Source organism: Hypanus sabinus (genome assembly GCF_030144855.1).
Source record: "Hypanus sabinus isolate sHypSab1 chromosome X2 unlocalized genomic scaffold, sHypSab1.hap1 SUPER_X2_unloc_20, whole genome shotgun sequence".
Lineage (NCBI taxonomy): Eukaryota > Metazoa > Chordata > Chondrichthyes > Myliobatiformes > Dasyatidae > Hypanus > Hypanus sabinus.
Window position 1 is genome coordinate 508,101 of NW_026778991.1, and position 21,162 is coordinate 529,262.

At 43.5% G+C, this 21,162-nt stretch overlaps 1 long non-coding RNA gene across 1 annotated transcript; it reads right to left on the bottom strand.

Moving 5' to 3' along the window:
• Positions 1-3,059: 3,059 nt before the first annotated feature.
• On the bottom strand, positions 3,060-18,895 carry LOC132385780 (uncharacterized). Its single transcript, XR_009509277.1, has 3 exons — positions 18,217-18,895; positions 16,536-16,802; positions 3,060-4,693 (listed from the first exon to the last, which is right to left on the bottom strand). It is a non-coding gene; the product is annotated as an uncharacterized LOC132385780 (long non-coding RNA).
• Between the last annotated feature and the right edge of the window lie 2,267 nt (positions 18,896-21,162).

The window sequence follows — 21,162 nt, forward strand, 5'->3', positions numbered from 1 at the left end:
GCGTATAATACGATGCTAGTTGGCTATTCCAATATTATCACAGCAGTCTCCGCTGTCCCTTGAATGATTGGCCAACGTGAAGGAAAAGGGCGGGATTTGCCTAAACGATGGTCGACATTCCCACTTCAAGGCGTTGATCCCGCCACCAATTGGACTGGATTGTGGTGCGGAGAATTGGGAAATAAAACCCTGGCCGCTTCCATTGTTTTTCCATTTTAAAGGTAAATTACCCCAAAGTCCCAGAGATCGTACGGAATGAAACAGAACATTGTGAATTAAATTAAAGTCACTCCCATTACTTCAGAAAGTTTTTAAATAAAATCTAACAACCCCCGAGGATTGTAATGAAGCCTCCATTTGATTTTTCTTTCTGATACTCTTTTCACTGAATTAAAATGTGTTCAACTGTTTCATTATGACAAAACGTTCACGGCCCAGAGTGATGTTTACCAACACGACATGAGGAATAGTATTGTCAATTGGAAGACGATTCCCATCTCCCATAAATCCAAACTTCTATGTATTCTGTAATGGCATCTCCCCTTGTGACCATTATCCCACCAGTCTTGCCATAAGCCCACAATTATTAACACTAAAAAACCCTTACCTGCTGATTTCCTAGGTGGAAGCTCTTTAACAACAGTTAAACTTTTAACAGCTTTGGTAAGTAAACAGTCAACCCGCTCATTCCCCTAAACGCCTCTAATACCTCTCTAAACTGAAAGGCTAACTTCACATTCAATTAGTCCTGACGAAGGGTCCCGGCCTGAAATGTCGGCAGTGCTTCTCCCTATAGATGCTGCCTGGCCTGCTGTGTTCCACCAGCATTTTGAGTGTGTTACTTGAATTTCCAGCATCTGCAGATTTCCCCGTGTTTGCACTTTGAATAGGAAATAATGATTGATGAGTTTCCAACAGTAATTCTGATCTATTACTGAAGTCACATGTTTTAAGACACATCAAAACCGAAAAGGAATCTGAACAAATTACAAATTTATCTGGGCAAATTTCTTTCACCCACTCTAAGCCGAAAACAGATGGAAACCAATTTGCCGTATGTTTTTATAAATGGTAGGTAAGTCATTTCCCTATCCTTTACTGCAATTACTCCACCAACATTCCCAGTTAAATCATCTTTCGATCCTTCTGCAAAAAAGGTTAAAATGATTAACATGGTTAATGATGAATGGTCCACATATCATAATAACTTTCCTTAATATCCTGATGAGCTAACAAATTCTCAAACATGACAACATCCTTAAACATTATTAAACTGTCCAATCCAAAATGTATGTGCTGGTGGCGAAGGCTGTTGGGGTGGTGAAACCTATCCCGGTTAGGGTGGCGGGAGGATGGGGTAAGAGCGGACGTGCACGATATGGAAGAGATGCGGTTGAGGGCAGCGTTGATGGTGGAGGAAGGGGAGACTCTTTCTTGAAAAAGGAGGCCATCTCCTTCGCTCCAGAATGAAAAGTCTCATCCTGACATCAGATGTGCTGGAGACTGTGGAACTGAGAGAAATGCATCGCGATTTTACAGATAACAGGATTCGAATAGTTATAATCCTGGCAGCTTTGAGAGTCCGTGGGTTTGCAGTAGACATCAGTGGATAAGCTGTCTCCTGAGACAGAGTCAGTAAAAACAAGGAAAGTACTGAAAGGTTGCGCCTCAATTTTGAGACTGCGCCCTCTAGTGCTGGATACGCTCACCAGAGGAAACATCCCCTCCACATCAACCCGATCTGTTCATTCAACACTCGGTAGGTTTCAATGAGATCGCCCCGCGTTCTTCTGAATTCCAGTCAGTACAGGCGCAATGCTGCCAAATGCTTCTCGTATGTTAACCCGTTAATTCCCGGAATCATCCTGGTGAAATTCCTCTGAACTCTCTCCGAGGACAACACTTCCTTTCTGAGATACGGGGCACAAAAATGTTGACGATACTCCAAGTACAGCATGAATAGTGACTGATAAAGGCTCAACGCTATCCCTTTGCTTCTGTATTCATGGGCTAATCTACAGAGGGAATACGAGTTCATATCTCCCAGATAGTGGTTCCAGTGTCAGGCAGTTATGTTGCATTTTAATACTGGAATAATGCAGAAGATTTGGATGGTAATTAGAACACGATAACAAGATGCTGCCTGGATAAAATAAGACTAGACAATCCAGGGGAATTTGCTCTGTTCGGGAGAGGCTGTGGGAAGCCCTACAGAAGTTTATAGGTACCTGAGAAGCACAGACACACTGGCCGCCCGGTATTGTGTTTCGAAGTAGGAAATGTCTACTCGCAGACGAAACGCACTTCAGCAGAAACGGGGAACAGTACTTCACGGGTCCTTTTTGCGATGTTTGTGTATTTTGTAATTTAGTGCATTTTTCTCTCTTTTCATGACACTGCTGCTGTAATACAAACACCTTATATTAGACTGTAATGTTAAACGTGCCTCTGAATGTTTAAAGTCGATGTGTGTTGCAACTGTGTTTTCGGACTCATAGTGATGGTGTCTGGAAGGAATTCCGGGGGTGGTGGTGGAGGCAGATGTGATAGAGGCTTTTAGATACCACGTGAATGGTTGGAGAATGGAGGGAAGTGGACCCTGTGTAGGCAGAGGGGACTGGTTTACTGAGACATAAAGTGACCAGTTCAATTGGTCCAGAACAACACAGTGAGCAGAAGGGCCTGTTCCCCTGCTGTCATTGTTCTATGTTGGTGAGACCACGGCTGGAGAACTGTGCAACTCTGGCCGGCCGCCTCGGAAAGGACGGGATTAACCTGGAATTCGCAGTGAAGATTCACGACTTTTGTTGCCGGCCGTGGAGAACGGGTGTCAAAAGGAGACTCGATTGTGACTGTGCACTGACCCCAAAACTGAGCGTGATGCACCACCGATTCTCCCCTCCGTCACCACAGGCCCCATTGTCACGATGTAATTGTCGGGTTACGTAAAGAGTGACAAATGACACAAATTGTTCAATGAAGAATAGTCACAAACGCTCTCTTTTCATTGGAACTACAGTTCCCATCGGGCACCGCGCTCAGTCAGCTTCAGCTGCCGAACATACGGGGCCGCGGAGCCTACTGGGTGTTGTAGTCCTAATGTCTCAGCTTCTCACTCGCTCCCTGCGTCAACACTATTCCTCAGCCATCACAAACATCTGTTGGAACAGATTCACCGTGATGTCGGAGGAGAACCACGCCTGTCGTTCTGGACGCAGAGGCCGGCAACTACCGACAGCAGGAATTAGGGCAATTAATGCCTCACATTCACCACCCCACTCTGAATAAATTCCTCCTCATCTCTGTTCTGAGGGAAATTTGGAACAAGTGCTGTACCGCAGGGTCGGATGCTGGGACATTGGTTATTTGTATATTTCTCAGTGTGAGTTTGTGAGGCCTCCGTCGGAGAGGGTCGACCATGGATGTTGCGTCCGAACTGTCCAGATATGCACCACAGAAGCCTCAGATAAATACTCCGGACATGGTTTGACCAGAGTGTTATAAATTACAATATAACCTCCTGGATTTTGAACTCAGCGCTTCACGAATAAAAGCCGGTATTCTATAAGCCTCCTTCACCACCTAATCGACCTGTTTCGCCACATCCAACGAGCTGTGAACTTGCATCCCAAGAACTGTCTCTCTGCAACACTGTTCGGTATCTCGCCGTTGGCAGTGAACAAAATTTCTACACCACATTACAGGCCTTTCGGCCCTCAATGATGTGCTGACCATGTCACATACTCTAGAAACTGTCAAGAACTTCCCTACCGCATAGCCCTCTATTTTTCTAAGCTCCATGTACCTAACTAAGAGTCTCTTAAAAGGCCCTGTTCTATCCACCTCTGCCACCTTCGCCATGCATTCCATGCACCACCACTTTCTGTGTGAAACACTTACCTCTGAAACCCCCTCTGTACCTACTTCCAAGCACCTTAAAACTGTGCCCCCACGTGTTAGCCATTTCATCCCTGGGAAATAGCCTCTGGCAATCCACACGATCAGTGCCTCTTATCATTTTATACACGTGTATCAGGTCATCCCTCACCCTCCGGCACTCCAAGGAGTAAAGGCCAAGTTCACTCTGCCTGTTTTCATAAGGCATGCTCTTTAATCCAGGCAACACCCTTGTAAATCTCCTCTGCACTCGCTGTATAGTATCCACATCCTTCCCGTAGTGAGGTAACCAGAATTGGACACAGTACTCCAGGTGTGGTCTAACTAAGGCGTTGTTCCTCTGTAACATTACCTCACAGCTCTTGAAATCAATCCCACAGTTGATGAAGCCCAGTACGCCATACGGCTTCTTAACAACACTCTCAACCGACGCAGCAGCTTCGAGTGTCCTGTGGACACAGACGCCACTATCTGGCTGATCTGGGTCATCGGACAGGGGTTATCGGACTTGAATTATGATTTGTTCAGTGTTGCCACCTCCCCTGAACCCCGACTCGCTGCCTGTCCCAACCCCGGGAGGGTGGGAATTTATCTCAGTTACGAGTCCGGGACAGATTCATTTTACAACGCGGAGACCAACTCCCATCTCCACACCTTCACTCAGAATAAATTCACGAAAAAACGTTAAACTGTCTTCTGGATTTGCGATGAAAACAAGTGTCAAAGAATCTGCTCCAGTTCCGCTCCGGTTCTGTAAACAGGCTGGGTCTTGGGACCAATGTCAGGAGTAATGTCCCTGTAAATATAAATGTGCGGAGAGTGAAATAAACACGAGATGAGAATTATCGATCTATTAATGTTAACTCGCTCACCACGTCCATCAACAGAACAGAAACACGGCGGATTCGGTCCTGAGCTGCCCCGGGTCCTAAAGTCCACCCGCACTGAGTCAGTTTAACGGGGACAAGCCGGGGCGGTGCTGACTGGAAAAGGGAGGTCAAGTTGAATCTTGGAAAGACCGTAAGACATAAGAGCAGAATGTGGCCGTTCCGCCCATCGATTCTGCTCCGCCATTCTATCATTGCAGATCCCGGATCCCACTCAACCCCATACACCTGCCTTCTCGCCATGTCCTTTGATGGCCTGATCGATCAGGAAATGACCATCTTCCGCCATAAATATACCCACAGACAGCTTCCACCGCAGCCCGTGGCAGTGTATTCGACCGGTTCACTACTCTCTGGCTAAAAATATTCCTGCTTACCTCTGTTCAAAAACATCTCCCCTCAATGTTGAGGCTGTGCCGTCTACTCTGGATGCCCCATCATATGAAACACATGCACCCTGTCTCGTCCCTTCAACACTCGGTAGGTTTCGATGAGATCCTGCTTCCTTTCTGAGATATGGGACCAAAAACATTGACAAAACTCCAAGTACGGCCTAACCTGTGTATTATAAAGGATCAGGATTATATACTTAATTAAATATTCCATTCCTCTTCAAAAAAGCCAACAATGTATTTTCTTTCTTTAAGACTTAACCTGTGAAATACCTTTCTGGGTCTCTTGCACGAGTCCCCCCGCAGCTCTGATATTTGAATTTTCTCCCCATTTAAACACTAGTCTGCACTATTATTCCTTTGACCAAAATGTATTATCATACATTTCCCAACACCGTATTCAATCTGCCACTTTTTTAACCAATCCTTCTGTTGTCTAAGTCCTGTTGCAATCACATTGTTTCCTCAGCACTACTTTCCCCTCCACCTATCATTGTATCATCCGCAAACTTTGCCACAAAGTCATCAATTCCATTATCTGAATCGTTGATACACAATGTGAAGAGTAGCGGTCCCAATACTGACCCCTGAGGAACACTAGTCACTGGCAGCCAGCCTGAAAAGGCCCATTTTATTCCCACCTGATGCCTCCTGCCTGTCAGACATTCCTCTGTCCATGCCAGTATCTTTCCTGTAACAACATGGGATTTTATCTTTCTCGGCAACCTCATGTGTGGTACCTTATCAAAGGCCTTCTGAAAATCGAAGTAAATGATATCAACTGCCTCTCATTTGTCCATCCTCCTTTTCACTTCCTCACTGACCTCTAACAGGTTTGTCAGGCACGATTTCCTTTTACAGAAACCATGCTGACATTGACTTGTTTTATCATCAGTCTCCAAGTACCTCGGAAACTCATCCTCCTTAAATGATTACAATACTTTCCCAACCACGGAACTCAGGCTGACTGGCCTAGAAATTCCTTTCTTTTGCCTTCTTCCCTTCGTAAAGAGTGCAATTTTCTACTTTCCGATCCGACGGGACCATGCCAGAATCAAGTGATCCTTGAAAGACCGTGACCAATGCATCTGTATCTCTTCAATAGCTTTTCTCAGGACTCTGGGTTGTTGTCCATCTGTTCCAGGGGACTTGTCCACCTTCAGACCTTTGAGTTAGTCACGCGCTTTTTCCTTTGTAATAGCAAAGGCACTCGCTCCTTCTGTGTCTGCCACAGTGAAGAATGATGCAAAGTATTCACTAAGTTTCTCTGCCATTTTTTGTTTCCCATTACTACCTCACCAGCATCATTTTCCAGTGCTCCAATATCAGCTCTCATCTCCCTTTCGCTCCTTATGTAGCTAAAATATAATAGCCTGTTTTATATTATTGGCGAGTTTGCTCTCGTGTTTCTCCTTTACCATTCTTATGGCTTCTTAGTTGCCTTTTGTTGAACTTTAAAAGCATCCCGATGATCCAACATCCCACTCAATTTTGCTACTTACATGCCATTTCCTCAGCTTTTACACAGGCCTTTTGATTAATTTTTGGAAGTTCGACTGTAAAGTTTTATGAGATTTTTTTATTTAGATTTCTTGTGCAAGTTATACGCAAGTTTCTGAGATACAAGAAAGCACAAGGCAGTATTTATCAATTCTTATTATAATTAAGAATATTTTCTTTGAGATAGGTGCAGGGGTGGGTAAATTACTATTTACAGATGATGGAGGTTTATGAATTTGAGATAGAAATGTCAATTTAACTGTATATAGGATGCCATTAGCAATTAATCAGTTGGCAAATAGATGGGACTTAAGCTTTCAGCGGCAAAAAACACAAGTCAAATGTTTTATAAACAGGATTAATAGACCTGTGCTTGATTTGAAATCATCTGATCAAACTCTTGAAGACGTGTAAGTGGTGAGATTTCCAGACAGGTGGATGCACAATGAGCTGACAGGGAAGCACCGTATCAGTAAAATAATTGATAAATATAAAGGAGCAATAAATATTCTCGGTGTCTCTGTGGATATTCTTCAGGTGCAACATGAAAATCTCTGCTGACCATTTACATTTGTTTCATTAGATCTTGTCTTGATTCTGTGGCTGATGGATCAGCTTCATCTCCAACTTTCAAATGTTTGGCTGTGAGACAAGATTCTGTTATGGTGCAGTAAAGTCGTCTGCTGTTTCAGGTTTACTGATTGATTTTTCGGAGGTTGAATTTAATGTTAACGTACTGGTTTAATTTGAAGTAGCAAAGAAATGATCATCCTGTTAGAGGTGTGTCGGAGGACTGTTGGGATCATCACAAGAAGAGTGTTATAGTTTAGGGTGCTTGGGTTCTTATTACGCTGGGAATGTGGGTTCGTTGAATTATGCAATATGTCCCACTGTGGCATTCCCGGCAACCCCAACTTGTTTTTGTAAATGCCTTTATTGATTTTGGGATACACGGTTTAATAAAGTCTCGGGACTTGTTACGCCTTGAAATCTGTTAGTTCATTGGTACATTAAGGAAATTTATTGTGATATGTTAATACAGAAGGATCAAAATATAATTTAACTGGGGTTGTTAGTGTGGCTGTTATTGTGCCCACATTATAGGTAACGATAAAGAAACGACATTGACCGATTTCTGGAGAACAACATTCTCGATACACTTTCAGATGAAGCACGTGACCCCATCGTGAACTTGGTCACATCCTCATCATGGAAGACAATCCAATTGATGTCATCCAAGCGGTCCTGCAGCATGAAGTCCGATTGGTCGGACCAACAGTGGACGGATCATCTATGGCCGCTTCTTGTTTGAGTTTTTGCCTGTACATCGGCAGAAGCCGGATCAGAGAGTGATCTGATTGTTGAAGTGTGGTCGGAGGAGCACTTTGTAAGCGTTATGGAGAGGTTGAGTGTGCCAGCTCCTCGAGAGCTCACCTGGATGTGCTGACAACACTTCGGAGGGATTCAGTCAGCGATGCTGGACTAAAGTCACGGCGACAATGAAGGCAGCCTCTGGGTGGGCAGTCTTCAGCGTGTTGAGGGTTTCGTACAGTTCCTTGAGAGCCAGGTCAGTATCAGCCTGGGGCAGAATGTACACTGCTGTGATGAAAACACCGTGAACTCCCTGGGCAGCCAGCAGGGTCTAAACAGCTGCTCCACATCTGGGCAACAAAGGATTGGAGCACATGCATATTCTGGGGGTTGCACCAAGCATTGTTGACCATGAAGCATACCCCACCTCCTTTACTCTTCCCAGTGAGTGGTTTCCAGCTGTCCACAGGGAACAGGGAGAACCCAAAGGGTTCGATGGCGTGGTCCGGTGTCTCCTCCGTCAACCAGGTCTCCGCAAAGCACAAAACATTACGTTCTTTTGTTTCCCGCTGGTGAGAGATTTCACTTATCAGTTCACACAGCTTGTTGTCCACGGACTGGGTTCTCATCATGCTGTGAATATGGGTTCGCTGGATTATGCAATATGTCCCACTGAAGCGTTCTTGGTAACCCCACATTGTTTTTCTCAATCCCTTTAGTTGATTTTAGCATACACAATTTAATGTCTCAGGATTCTGTTATGCTTGACAATCTTGATTTGTCAGTATATTGTGGAAAATTATAATGATGTGTTAAACATTGCTGCAGAAGAATCAAAAGATAACTTAACCGGGATGACAGTGTGGCTGTTTTTTGTTCATGAATTACAAGTAACAATAAAGAAACGATTTACCAACCATTTATCAGTATATACAGTAGAATTTGTTTCCATCATTTTAGGCTTACGGTGGGTGGTGGAAATTTGTTCAAGTAAAGTTGTCATTTGTTCAGATGCCTGTTCGGTTTTGATGAGTCTTAAAACAGGTAGTTCTTGCAGTAGGACAGATTTACTGTTGGAAACTCATCAAACATTATTTCATAAGCAGAGTATTGGTTTATATTTCCACTTCTTATGGGTCCCTGCACACAGCGGATCAGTTACAAAAGCTGTTAAAATTTCAACTAGCACATCCAAAGCGAAGGGGTTGTTGGATTGATAATTAAATCAAGATTGATGAGATAAAGGGCATCAATGGAGACAACTTTACAGAATGTTGTATTTCCATGTGAACCCGCAAACCCGCTGATATCCCCACAAGCACATTAGATTATCCCAGAGAAAGAATCATTTCAAACAGTTCACAGAATAGTTGCCTCCATCTTAAAACATTGAAAAAGCAAACTGCATTCATTTTTAAAGAATTTCTGTCTGTTTGCATCTCTATGTGTTCCTTTGCGTCCTTGTATGTGTCTGTCCGTCTCTTTGTGTGTCTGTGTGTGTTTGTGTCAGAGACCAGGTCACAGACAGCGCTCGGTCTTTGTCGTGACGGCGTAGCTGCTGAGAACACATGGCTATCCCGTCTACTCCACACTCCGTGCCCCCACCTATTCTGTAGCGCACAGAAAGGGAACAGACCGGCCTCTCCCGGAAACCACAAGCCTTCATCTCTGAGAGAACATTGCTGCTTTCCAAACTATGAAGAATTACACAACATCTATAGTTCACTGTGCGTGTCAACCGTCATCAAAGTGCGGGATGTGGGGACGGGTGGGTGGCGGGGGAAAAGGCGACAGAAAAGGGGGAAGATTAGGGAGGAATGTGTGGAGGAAAGAGTTGGGCAGTGTGGATGAGAACGGATGAAGAGAGGAGGACAGGGGTAAGAAATAGAGGCTGTAGGTATTTAGTCTCTCTCTCTCTCTCTCTCTCTCTCTCTCTCTCTCTCTCTCTCTCCTCTCTCCTCTCTCCTCTCTCCTCTCTCCTCCACACTCCCTAACCCGGCCTATTCTGTAGCACATAAAAAGGGAACAAACTGGCCTCTCCTGGAAACCACAAGCCTTCATCTTCCGAGAAAACATTGTCACTGTCCAAACAACGAAGAATTGTACAACATCAGACAATTTACTGTGCGAGTCAACCGTCATCACAGTACGGGTGGGGGATGTAGGGACGGGAGGGTGGCCCAGAAAACGAGCTGCAGTAAAGGAGGAATTGTGGTGAGGGTGAGAGGCAGGGGAAGCATTGAGTAGAAAGGGAGAAAGAGACAATAAGGGAGAGAAGAAGGGGATTGAGTGAGTGGGTAGAGTAGGGAGGAATGTGCGGAGAACAAGGGTGTGTCAGTGGGGAAGTGAACGGATGAAAGGAGAGAGAGTGTGTGAAAAAGAGGGAAATAGGTGAGGCGAGAGGAGGAAGAGAAAGGATGAGGGATTGGGAGACATGAGATGGAGAGAAAGTGACGGTGAGGGAACGGGGAAGCAGAGGTGGCAAGAGAGGGAAGGGGTGAAAATGGGGGCAGGAGAGTTTGAGGTAAAGAGGAGAAACGGGCAATTTTTTGGAAGCGGGGTGAATGGCAATGGGGGGAGGGAGGGAGGGAGAGAGAGGGAGGGAGAGAGAGGGGGGAGAGGGGGGGAGAGAGAGGGGGGGAGAGAGAGGGGGGGAGAGAGAGAGGGGGAGAGAGAGGGGGAGAGGGGGAGAGGGGGAGAGGGGGAGAGAGGGAGAGAGGGAGAGAGGGAGAGAGGGAGAGAGGGAGAGAGGGAGAGAGGGAGAGAGGGAGAGAGGGAGAGAGGGAGAGAGGGAGAGAGGGAGAGAGGGAGAGAGGGAGAGAGGGAGAGAGGGAGAGAGGGAGAGAGGGAGAGAGGGAGAGAGGGAGAGAGAGAGAGAGAGAGAGAGAGAGAGAGAGAGAGAGAGAGAGAGAGAGAGAGAGAGAGAGAGAGAGAGAGAGAGAGAGAGAGCGCGCGCCACACCTTGACCATGGATATCTAGTATCAATTCACATCTGTCCCCAGCAGGAAATCCTGAAAGCTTCCCGACAACAGCCCCAACCAATTCCCCTTCATCGACACTTTATTTGGAGTCAGAGAGCACTATAACAAACAAACCCTTTTTCCCATTTAGTCCATACCGAATTGTTATTCTGCGGAGTCCCATAACCGCAGCTGGACCATGGTCCTCAATACCCCTCCCGTCCATGTACTGATCCAAACTTTTCTACAATGAAATCCATAACTTCCACTGGCAGCTCTTCCCCGACGCTCACCACCTTCAGAGTGAAGGAAATCCCACTCAGATTCCTTATAATTATTTTACATTTCACCCTTAAACTGCGACCTCCATTTCCCATCTCACCCAACCTCAGATGAAAAATCCTGCCTGCATTTTCCAACACTAAAGGGAATAAAGTCCTTAACTTTTTCTAAAGCTCGAGTCCTCAAGTCCCAGCAAACGTAAATTTCTCTGCACTCTCTCTATTTTGTTGATAATTTTCCTTTAGGCAGGTAACAAAAACTACACACAATACTCCAGATTAGGCTTGACCAACGACTTATACAACTTCAACATAACATCCCATCTGCTGTACTCAATACTTTGATTTATGAAGTCCAATGTGCCAAAAGCACTCATTTTGATGCTGTCTACCTGTGACGCCACTTTCAAGTCATTATGAACCTGTGTTCACAGATCCCTCTGATCTACCAACTCCTCAGGACCCGTGTCTTCATGCACCCCAAATCAGTGCACACCCCGAATTCAAACCTTTGAATATGAAACAATGTTGGATGAGTTTCCAGCAGTAAATCTGACCTGCTGCAAGAATGACCTTTTTAAGACTCTTGAAAACCGAAAGGGAATCTGAAAGAATTACAACTTTGCAGCAAAAAAATTCCTTACCCACTGTAAGCGTGAAATGATGACAAGCGATTCTGTTGCACCTGATAAATAGCTGGTAGGTCATTTTTTATTGTTACCAATAATTCACGCAGAACGCAGCAACATCAACAATCCCAGTTAAATTATATTTTGATCCTCTGGAAAATGGTTCAACTTTCTCAATAATTTCCTTAATATACACTGAACCAACAAATTCTCAGGCAGAACAGAATTGTTAGACTTCATTAAATTGAGTATCTTATAATCAAATAAAGGCATTGACAGAAACAAGGTGGGGTTACCGAGAACACAACTGTGGGACGATTTGCATAACCCAACAAACACATATTTCCAATGTGATCAGAACCCAGGCAACGAAAACTAAAAACACTCTTCTTGTGAAGTTCCCAAAAGTCCTCCAGCACACCTTTAACAGCATACTCATGTTTCCCCCTTAAATTAATCCAATATGTTAAGATTAAATTCAAACTCCATAATTTCAATCAGTAAAGCCGAAACAGGGGACGACCTGACTGCACCACCACACAGTCTCAAAGCCTGTGCTTGTATCACACACAAACATAATAAAGTTGAAAATGATCTATAAACCACAACTATAATCAAGAATAGATCCAAATAAACAAATGAGATTGGTCATCAAATATTTTCATGTCACACCCAAGAATACTCACAGGGATAACGAAGAGTATTTAATGTTTCTTTATATTTATCAATTATTTTTGTCCGGTGCTTCCATGTCAGCTTATTATCCATCCACATGCCTGGAAATCTCACCACTGACACCTTTTAAGGAGTTTGACCATATCATTTCCAATCAAGTGCAGGTCCATTAATCCTGTCTGAAAAACACATAACTTGTCCCACCCATACCTGACACAAAATGTTCAATTAAAACAACTCAAAGTTAGATAATAGCCCCTCCATCCTCATTTCCACAATTTCATAAAAATTCTTTCCTTCCATAAATACCATTTCCCTTTTGAATAGTAAAAATACTACTGTTACAACATCTATATTTAACTGGCTTTACTAATACCATCTTCCAAATATAAAAATGAATTTAATGTCATACTTGCCCACCCATACCTTTACAAGACGTACAAATAGAAACAATCAGAAAAATTGTACAATAGCCCTCTCAATTGCATTTCCAAAAATTAATCAAAAGTCCGTCCTTCAATAAATATTATTTGCCTCTTCAATATCAAAAATATTGCTATTACAACATGTTTATTTAACTGTACTTTTCTAATATGATCTTCCAAACCCAAACTGATTCCAATGTTATTTAAGGCAGAGATTGCTAGGTATCTGAGTAGCCAGGGTATCAACGGTTATGGTGAGAAGGCGGGGGAGTGGGACTAAATGGGAGAATGGATCAGCTCATGATGAATTGGCAGAACAGAGTCGATGGGCTGAATGACCGACTTCTGCTCCTTTGTCTTATGGTCTTATTCTACCGTTCCAAATTCCCCTCTGATAAAACGTGAATTTACCTCTTTTATCGAAAATGTAATTCAAACACTCGATTACCATACATTCCACAAGTTTACATAAATGAGACTTTAATGATATTGGCCTACAAGAAGGAGGATCAGACGGGGAGATCCAGGTTTTAGAATGGGAACTACTACAACCATTTTCCATGAGAAAAGTAGATGGCCAAACCTCCAAATGTAATTCAGAAAGTTAAAATCAAGATTTTCTACAAGTTCATGATGCAGTCTATTCCCATTCACAACACTATACTCTGCCCCTTTTCCTTATAAAACTGACATCACCCCTCTACCAACTAACCTGTCAAGCCAAACGACAATATAATCCTGCACAGGAATAAAACTTAAAATGTGCAGGTTTCCTGAACAGATATAACATCGGAAGAATCTGACAAATCAGAAATAAACTGCTGAAAGTGTTGGCCATGTAAAATCAGGCTTCTTGCATTTCGCTTCAATATTTCAATCCCATTACATATCTTCACAAGTAGACTGGGATGCAGAAACCCCCACAACTCAGAGCTTCATTTACAGCTTCCCACAAAACACCAGTTACACCAAGATACCTTTCTGCAGCTTTCACAATAATTTTAATTTTCGCAGTAGGATGAGATGCCTGATCAGTACAATTCACCCGATTGGTTATAAACATCACAAACTTCATTTTATCCTGCAGTGAAGTATCTTTGGTGAGAGAACTGTGATGCCGGCATATATCCACTGACGTCACAGTCTGTTCTCTGAGTGGGATCACTTTATCCAGTTTACCTGCTCTGCTTGCTGTACTTGTCCTTGAACAGGCCCTTCTGCTCACTGTGTTGTTCTGAACCAATTGTCACTTCATGCCTTACAAAACCAATCCCTTCTGACTACACAAGGAACACATCCCTCCATTCTCCTCACATCCACGTGGTACCTAATAGCCTCGTTTGCACCTGCCTCCACCACCACCCGAAATTCACTCCAGACACCCACCACTATGAGAATGAAAAGCAAAACTCGAAACGCAAATCTCCTTTAAACATTCGGAGTCAGGTTTTTAACATCATTGCCTTTTCAATTTGTTTTTCAACAGCAGCTATGCAGAGAAAAGAGACAAAATGCACTAAATTACAAAATACTTCAATAGTGAAAAAAGGTCCAATGAGGATGTGTTCCCCCTTTCTCCTGAAGTTCATGCCCTCTGGCATTGGACATTTCCTCCTTAGAGAAAAAATCCCGTCTCTCCACTCTGTCTGTGTCTCTCACATTCCTGTAAACGTCTGTCAGACCTCCCTCAGCCTCTGCCACTCCGGAGAAAATTCCCCGAGATTGTCCGGTCTCACTTTATCCAGGCAGCATCCTGTAAAGCCTCTTTGGCTCACCATTCAAAACCTCCACATTATTCTTGCATTCGAATGCAATTCTCCAGATGTGGTTAAACAAGAGATTTATACAGCTGCAACATAACTGCCTGACAATGGAACCACTGTCTGGGAGTTATGAACTTGCATTCCAAGATCCCCCTGTAGACACAGTCCAATCTCGCCCCATGAATATAACAGCAACGAGATAATGCTGAGGCTTTATAAGACATGAGTCAGGCCACACTTGGAGAAGTGTCAACAGTGTTGGGCCCCACATCTCAGACAGGATGTGTTGTCATTGGAGAGAGTCCAGAGGAGGTTCAGAAGGATTATTTTGGGAATGAAGGGGTTAAAATGTGAGGAGGACTTTGCAGCTTTGACCCTGTGCTCACTGGAACTCAGAAAAATGCGGGGCATCTCATTGAAACCTACCGAATGTTGAAAGGACTGGATAAGGTGGATGCGGAGAAGGTATTTCCTGTGGTGGGGCACAGCCACAAAGTTGAGGGGCCACCTTTTCAAACAGAGGTAAGCAGCTTATTTTTTTTATTAGCCAAGGTGTATTGGATCTGTGGAATTCTCTGCCACAGACTGCGGTGGAGGCCGAGTGTGTGGGTATATTCAAGGTGGAAGTTGATCGTTTCCTGATCGGTCAGGGCATCAAAGGATATGGCGGGAGGTCAGATATCTGGAATTGAGTGCGATCTGGGATCAGCCATGATGGAAAGGTGGCTGACTCAATGGGCTGAATGGCCTAATTCTGTTCCTATGCCTTATGGACTTATGAACAGAAGCCCCCTCAATCATGATGAATCTCCTCTGCACTCTTCCAGCACAAAACATGCTTTGTACAGAATGCTAAGCGGAACTGAATGCAACGTTTCAAGAACGTTATCATGTCAGGCAGCATCTGTTGAGGGGATTAGAGTCGATGGTTGGGACAGAACCCGTCACTTACGGCACTAACACAGGCCTTTCGGCCCAACCTTTTCATGCTGTCCTCCTGTCCATTTAAACTAATCCCTCTGCCTGTCTTTGACACAGAACACAGAAATCTACAGCACATTACAGGCTCTTCAGCCCACAATGTTGTACCGACCATGTAACCTACTCTAGAGACTGCCTCGGATTTCCCGATCATATAGCCCTCTGTGTTTCTAACCTCCATGACGCTATCTAAGAGTCTATTAAAATATCCTGTTGTATCCACCTCCACCATCGCTGCCGGCAGTGCATTCCACGCACCCAGCACTCTGTGTGTAAGAAACTTACCCCTGACATTCCCTCAGTACCGACTTCTAAGCAGCTAAAACTACGTCCCCACATGTTAGGCACTTCAAGCCTTGGAAAATGCCTCTGGCTATCCACATGGTCAAAGCCTCTCACCATCTTATACACCTCTATCAGGTCACCTCTCATCCTCCGTCGCTCCAAGAAGGAAAGGCCAAGTTCACTCAATCTATTCTCATAAGGCATGCTCTCCAATCCAAGAGCAACATCCTTGTAAATCTACTCTACACTCTCTGTAGTATCCACATCCTTCCTGTAGTGAGGACACCAGAACTGAACACAGGACTCCCAAGTGGGGTCCAACTAAGCCCACAGCCCTGCCGCGTTGGGGTACAATTACTTTTGTACAGGTTAGGAGAAATATAGCTTCAACATCACCTCACAGCTCTTGAACTCAATCCCACGGTTGATGAAGCCCATCACACCAGACACCTTCCTAACAACACTGCCAACCTCCACAGCAGCTTTGAGTGTCGAATGGACATGGACCCCAAGATCTCTCTGACCGTCCACAATGCCAATAGTCTTACCATTAATATTATATTCTGTGTTCAAATTTGACCTGCAGAAATGAACCTCTTCATCTGTGTTGAACTCCATCTGCGCTTCCCAGTTCTGCATCCGAGGCAAGGAAATAGATTGCTGAGCCTCTGGCGAAGATCATTATGTCCCCATTGTCCACGGGAATTGTACCGGAGTATTGGAGGGAGGCGAATGTTGTCCCCTTGTTCAAAAAGGGTAGTAGGGATAGTCCAGATAATTATAGACCATTGAGCCTTACATCTGTGGTGGGAAAGCTGTTGGAAAAGATTCAGAAAGATAGGATTTATTGGCATTTAAAGAATCATGGTCTGATCAGTGACAGTCAGCATGGCTTTCTGAAGGACAGATCGTGTCTAAAAAGCCTGATAGAGTTCTTTTAAGAGGTGACCAGACATATAGATGAGGGTAGTGCAGTGGATGTGATCTACATGGATTTTAGTAATGCATTTGATTAAGTTACACGCGGTGGGCTTATTCATAAAGTCAGAAGGCTTGGGAACCAGGGATGTTTGACCAGGTGGATTCAGAATTGGCTTGCCTGCAGAAAGCAGAGAGTTCTGGGAGGGAGTACATTTGGATTGGAGGGTTGTGACTAGTGGTATCCCACAAGAGTCAGTTCTGGGACCCCTACTTTTTGTGATTTTTATTAACGACCTGGACGTGGGGGTAGGAGAATGGGTTGGCAAGTTTGCATAAGACACAAAGATTGGTGGTGTTGTGGATAATGAAGAGGATTGTCTAAGATTGCAGAGAGACATTGAAAGGATGCAGGAGTGGGCTGAGAATTGGCAGATGGAGTTCAACCCAAAGAAGTGTGAGGTGGTACACTTTGGAAGGACAAACTCCAAGGCAGAGTACAAAGTAAATGGCAGGATACTTCGCAGTGCAGCGGAGCAGAGGGATCTGGGGCTACATGTACACAGATCCCTGAAAGTTGCCTCACAGGTAGACAAAGTAGTTACGAAAGCTTATGCGGTGTCAGCTTTCATAACTTGAGGGACAGAGTTTAAGAGTCGCGATGTAATGATGTAGCTCTATAAAACTCTGGTTGGGCCACAGGGAGTACTCTGTCCAGTTCCGGTCATCTCACTATAAGAAGAATGTGGAAGCACTGGAAAGGGTACAGAGCAGATTTACCAGAATGCTGCTTGGTTTAGAGAGTATGGATTATGATCAGAGATCAAGGGAGCTAAGGCTTTACTCTCTGGAGAGAAGGAGGATGAGAGGAGAAATGATAGAGGTATAGTTGATATTAAGGGGAATAGATAGAGTGGACAGGCAGCGCCTCTTCCCCAGGGCACCACTGCTCAATACAAGAGGACATGGCTTTAAGGTAAGGGGAGGGAAGTTCAAGGGGGATATTAGAGGAAGATTTTATACTCAGAGAGTGGTTGGTGCGTGGAATGCACTGCCCGAGTAAGTGGTGGAGGCAGATACACTAGTGAAGACTACTAGACAGATGTATGGAGGAATTTAAGCTAAGGGAGGCAGAGTTTAAGGGTCAGCACAACATTGTGGGCCGAAGGGCCTGTACTGTGCTGTATAGTTCTGTGTTCTATCTATTTCTCGCTGGAATCTCTCTTTTAGTTTAATTGTTTATTGAAGGCACGACACAGTCCAGAAAACTTAATGCATTACATTTTCCTCCATTTTGCTTTGATACCTTACCCCGAAACAACACCACAACGTCATCAGTGGGGCCTTCTGGGAGTTGTAGTCATTGGTCCTCGCTCGCTCCCTGTCAAAGCATGTTTCGTCAGCCACCACAGACGTCCCCGAAACAGACCCACCGAGGCGCGAAGGGGAATCACAACCGTCCTTGTGGGCGCCGAGGCCGGCGACACCGACAGAAGCGACTCGCTGATCTCCGCCATGGCGATGGAGCGGAAGAGGAGGGGCTGGTCATGGGCCGATTTCCTCCAGCCTATCGTAGCTCAGACGTAACACTGACCCCTGCTGTCATTGGCTGCAGTGCCTGTCGCTCAAATGGGAACTCGGAAGGTGATTAGTTTATGTGAACGTCAGTCAGCCTTCCAGTCTTTATGAGTTTGGATTTGGATTTATAACGGGACAGGAAGCAAATTGGGAGAAATGTGAGTTTTTATGTGATGGTGCATCAGTCTCCGAGTTACATTATTAACAATAAAAGGGCAAAGGCCGTGGTGAGGAAGTAGGTGATTTATTGGAGGTTATATGAAGGGATATCAAACTTGGAATTGTTTGGGATATGATTTAGAAAATGGGATTTGTGGGGATCATAATATTCCAGTGTTGATTATTGAGGGCAAAATGATTGTTACTGAAACAGGGAAGGTTGTGTTACTGGCTGGGTCATTTGATGAGATTAATTTAAGTGAAGAAGTTAAACAATATAGGGATATGTTTTTCAGTGAATACCCTGATGTGCTGGAAGTCAGCTGCAGCAATGATAGTATCACTGATGGAGAGATTTCTTTGTATGAATTTAAGAAGTCTATTAATAATGCAGGTCAGGTGTCTCCAGGAAAGAGTGATATTTGAAATTGTAATTGTATATAATTCGCATTTGTAAAATATTAAATATTTGAATTGTGCATCTACTTTCCTCATGGAAAATGGAAATAGTAGTGCCTGAAAACCTGGCAGATCCCCACTTGATCCTTCTAGTTAAGGGCCTATATCGTGAAAGTCTCATTTATGTAAACTTATGGAATGTATAGTAATCAAGCGCTTGAGTTATATTTTGGAAAGAGTGGTGATAAAGTGTTTTATTAGAGTGGATTTTGGAAGTGTGAAATGACATTAGATTCAGTTTTAGGTTTGGAAGATGATATTCGGAAAGCACAATTAAATAAAGATGTTGTAATAGCAATATTTCTTGAGACTGAAAAGGGAAATGATATGGAAGAAAGGACTTTTGATTAAATTAGGAGTAAGGGGGACATTGTATAATTTTTCTGAGTTTTTTTTTTGTATGGACTGTCCAAGTAAAGGTCGGCATGTCTGTGTCTATGAGATAGAGAATGAGATCCCACAAGGCAGTATTTGTAGCCCTTCATTATTTAATATTATGATTAATGATATTTTCTCTGAGATGGGAAAACCACAATATACAGATGACTTAGCTTTATGGATTTGAGGTATTAACTGCAATTTACAATTAATGGATCAAACAGTGGGCAGATTGATGAGGATTGTAAGCTTTCAGTCGTTAAAACACATTACGTGGTTTACAAACAGCATTAATAGACTTGCAGTTGATTTTAATTTATAGGATTAATGTCTTGAGGAAGTGTCAGTGGTAAGATTTCTCATTATGTGGATGGATAATAAGCTGACGGGGAAGCAACTATCAGTAAAATAATTGATAAATGTAAAGGAGCTTTAAATCTCCTCAGACATCTATGTGGGTATTCTTGGGTGCAACATGAAAATCTTTGACCAATTATATTTGTTTAATTTGATCTGTTCTTGATTATGTCTGTGTGGCTTGTGGATCACCTTCATCTTCAAATTAAAAGTGTTTGTATGTGATACAATTACAGACTTTTAGATTGTGTTCTGGTGCGGTAATGTTGTCTCCTGTTTTGGCTTTACTGATTGCAATGGGACAATTGCCCTCAAAGATTCAAGTTGATGTCAACATACTGGATTAATTTGCGGGTCAAGGAAATGATCATCCTGTCAAAGGTGCGCTGGAGGACGGTTGGGGACATCACTAGAAGAGTGTTTTTTGTTTTGGGTGGCTGGGTTCTTACCACGCTGCGAATATGGGTGTGTTTGATGATACAGTATGTCCCACTGTAGCTTTCTCTGTAACCCCACATTGTTTTTTCCAATGACTTCAGGTGATTTTAGTTTTTACACGATCGGATTCAGTTCTGCCTGAGAGTCTGTTGGTCATCAGTATATTAATGAAAGTTATTATCATACAGTAACCATTTTTACAGATGAATCAAAAGATAATTTAATTGGGGATGTTGGTGTGGCTGTTTTTGTGTGCCTGAATTGCAGGTAATGATAAAGAAATGACTTATAGCCATTTATCAGCACAGAAGGCAGAATTCTTTGCCAACAGTTTAGGCTTACAGTGGATGGAAGAAATTGGTCCTTATAATTTGCTCAGAATACATTTCGGTTTTGATGAGTCTTAAACAGGTCATTCTGGCAGTAGGTCAGATTGACTGTTGGAAACTTGTCAAACGGTATTTCATATATAAAGTTTGATTTATATGTCTGCACATTATGGGGCCCTGCACATCACGCTGTTGAGGTAAATGATGATTTTGATTGTTTAGCTCCAAAAGCTGTTAAATGTTAAGCTGTGGATATAGACCCACTTAGCAAATTAGAAGCTAAAAGGTTGGTAGTGTTAAGAATTAGGGGCTTATGGCAAGACGTAGGATAATGGACGTAAAGACAGACACCTTTCCAGAATACATAAACCTGTTGGGTTTATAGAAGAAGGGCTTAAAACAAGTGAAGGAATGATATTCACATGACAGAAATATCCACACTATGCTTAATTACGCCTTGTAACTAATTGGAAAACTTCATTCTGTGTCGTGTACATTTTGTCATTATGAAACCGTCGAAACACATACTACTTCAATGTGAAGCGTACAAGGCTGAAGA